We start from the raw sequence: 3,620 nt of genomic DNA on the forward strand, positions 1-3,620 counted from the left end.
TTTTTTTTTTTTTTTTTCTGGGCCAGCTTTAGCTCTGAGGCCTCGCTGCTGAAAACATCGATACAATGTTGCGGTCCGAGCCCGGCTGAATGGAAGCCCTTTTCTGGGGTTTTGTTTAGCTTCTTATTTGCAACATAGTATATAGTTGCTTAGACTTGCAGCTGAGAGGCTGGCAAGTGAGGCAGCGAACGTTGGAGTCTGCAGCAAGCAAGCCTCCCTGCTCGCTTCAGTGCCTGGCTGCCGGCCGCCATCTTGGCTGACAGTTAATTTGCATATACTCACTGATTAGCCAATGAAAAGGGTAGCGGTCGTACGCTAATTACCATGTTTCTCTTTTATTAGTGTAGATAAGATTAGTAGCTACCATGTTAGTCATGTATTATTTGTTGAAACTTTAAAAAAATTCCCCATACCCTGTAATACAGATGACTCAACATAATAACAAGTAGTATTATTAAGAGAAGTCAAGAAACATGTTTATAAATCATATTTAGTAAGTGAACTGTGTGGAAGCAGGGGGCTTAAGGGAAATCTCTGTACTTTACTCTCAATTTTGTTGTGAACCCAAAACTGCTCTGAAATAATAAAGCCTTTTTAAAAAAAGAAGAAATGAGGGAGACTGGACCTTTGATAAAGTTGTGGAAATTGTCCTGTCAGTTATTGTTCATTCTGAGTGACTGTTAAACATTTAGCCTTTTTCTTCAAGTTCTTTGCTGCCCAAACATATTCTGGAACGTGTAGAGACAGCATAGTCATGCTTTATTGCTCCAGATCACCTTTGCTTAGTCCAATCATACACAAAGGGAAGCAGAATGGGACCTGAGAAAAATACTGTGGGGTATCTCATATGATCTTCTTACTGTAAATATAATTTAACTAGAGGCCTTGTGCATGAATTTGTGCATGGGTGGGGTCCCTCTGGGTGGCCTGCAGCAATTGGGCCAAAACCCACAGCCCAATGCCACCTGCAGCTCCTACCTGCTGCTAATGCTCATCTCAGACTCACTGTGCCTGCCATGGGCTCGCACCCAATCAGCTCTGATACAGAGAGGCTTGTGCTGCCACAGCAGCACTCGCCAACCATGAGCCCTGTGCCGGGTGCCATCCCAAGGGGATTGACTTGTGGGATCGGGCTGAAACCAGCTCTCTGACATCCCTGGAGGAGTCCTGGATTGCGGGAGGGCACAGGCCAGGCTGAGGGAACCCACCCGTGCCCACAATCCAGCCAGGGGGGGACTGTGGGAGGGCTCCTGGGCATATCAGGCCCATCTTGCTCAGTCCTGATCAGCCAGAGCCCAGCAGCAAGCTAACTTACTGGTCAGAACATATGCCCCCTGGTGGTCAGTGCATGTCATAGCGAGCAGTTAAACAGCCTTAGCATATCATTAGCATATTATACTTTGATTGGTTGTTTGGTTGTTCTGCCATTTGGTCTATTTGCATATTACCCTTTTATTATATAGAATTACATCATTATGATTAAACTGAAAATTCTAATGACTTCTATTTGAAACCCTTTAAGCAGACAGTAATATATACTCTTACCGTGTAACATCATGAAATTAGCAAATGTTATGATTTTTGATGGCATAACATATTTTTTCTTTTTCTTCCATGCATGGTATGGAGTAAGGAAAACTATTAAAAGAAAGACTAATTTCAAAGAAGCTGAAATTGAAGGAAAACTGATGGGTCTACTCTTGGTGTGTTTCTATTGAAAAATTAAGTCAAATTCAAAATCAGAGCTAAGATAAAGAAGCCTGGTTAGCAAAAATAGTTGTAGAAAATGACAAATTGTGCCTCTCTGTTTTTCAGATAAAAACTGCATCGTATGTATCTAACTCTTGATCACAAGTTTTACAGTTAATGATTACCTAGAAAATTTTGTTATTAATGTGTCAGAATACAGAAGTCTCCAGTGGGAAAAGTCTGCAAGCACAATTTCACATACATTTGGAGAAACGCCAGTTTCACATGGGTTGGTTTGAACAGCTCCATAAGACTCAACCAAGGGGCTCTGCATCTCAAGTGCTGCTTGCTTTGTGGGGATACATGTTCCTGGTCACTGCAGATGGTGGTAACCACTGAATTTTTTTTGTGATCGGGAAGTAATGTTTTAAACATTTTATACTTGGTATAATAATTTGTAACATATAAAAATATGGCTCTTGAACTTGTATGCATATATACATAGCCCATGGACAAAGACAATAGGGTGGCAGGGGTGGGGCAGGCCATAGGGGATCAATGGGAGAAAAAAAAAGGGGACATATGTAATACTTTTAACAATAAAGATTGAAATAAAAAAAATAGCCCAGCCTGTATGGCTCAGTGGTTGAGTGTTGACCTATGAATCTGGAGGTCACGGTTTTATTCCTGGTTGGGGGAACATGCCCGGGTTGCTGGCTCGAACCCCAGTGTGGGGTGTGCAGGAGGCAGATGACCAATAAAGTATTTGTTAACACCCGAGGTAAAGTATGATAATGGTTATGTGTAAAAAGTTTTATGAGGGAATTAAAGTTCAATGGAAAGAGAATAAAAGTACAATCCCTGCATATTTATCTATGTATCTATATTTTCTTACAATTTTTGTGACATTGAAAACAATAACCTCAATGGACATATTATGAACTTTTGATATGATTGTCTTTTTTTTGAGGTTTTTTTATTGATTTTGAGAGAGAGAGGAAGGGCGAGGGAGAGAAACATTGACGATGTGAGCAAAACATCCATTGGCTGCTCCCGTAAGCCCCCTCTCAGGGATTGAGCTCACAACCGGGGCATGTGCCTGGACCAGGAATTGAGCTGGCCACCTTCTGGTGCACGGGATGATGCCCAACAACTTAGCCACACCGGCCAGGGCTGATATGCTTTTCTTTTGATATGGCTCTTACCATTATGTTGTTTTAGATGTATAAATAATATGATTTAAATGTGTTTCTGCATAAGTGCACACAGGTATACATCAATGTGCTTACAAGTTAGTAAAAACTATCTATAAAGAGAAAAAAGCTAACAGAGTGGTAGGTCAGCGAGTGAATGAAATTGGTCTCTGGTCTGCAGTGTGTGTTCTCCGAGGTCGTGCTGTTTGGCTTTGCCTGTGCTCTGCCCAGGTGGCGGGGCTGGCAGGGCCCCTGGAGCGTGAGCGCTCACATATTAAAACACATCAGTTACCGTCTCTTTCCTAATGCCCGGGGGCACTGCTTGGCGGTGAAAAATTGTGAAAGTAATGAGTGTTTCTTACTTCTGGAGAAGCTCAATTGTTAATGGTACTTACGTTACTTTCTACACAGGCTGTTAAAAAATATTGTTTTCTGCCTAATAACCCAGCCCGGGCTGTGGTCATTCCTCATTCTCAGACTACTTCCACAGTCTACTTCATCAGCAGAGCTCGCTCCCTTGGGAACTCTTTCTGATATTGCCCTTCTCTAGTTAAATTAAAACACACACACACACACACACACACACACACACACACACATATAAAAAGAAGGGGAAACGAAAGACAAAGGAATGTGAAGGCTGTCAGTATCTTTGCTCTACATAGATTATCTTTCCTGCTCCCCAGATTGTTGCTCAAAATAGCAAAGTATTCACTCCCCATTTCCATAGAGTAACTC

Source organism: Myotis brandtii, unplaced genomic scaffold, assembly GCF_000412655.1.
Source record: "Myotis brandtii unplaced genomic scaffold, ASM41265v1 scaffold146, whole genome shotgun sequence".
In the NCBI taxonomy this organism is placed as follows: domain Eukaryota; kingdom Metazoa; phylum Chordata; class Mammalia; order Chiroptera; family Vespertilionidae; genus Myotis; species Myotis brandtii.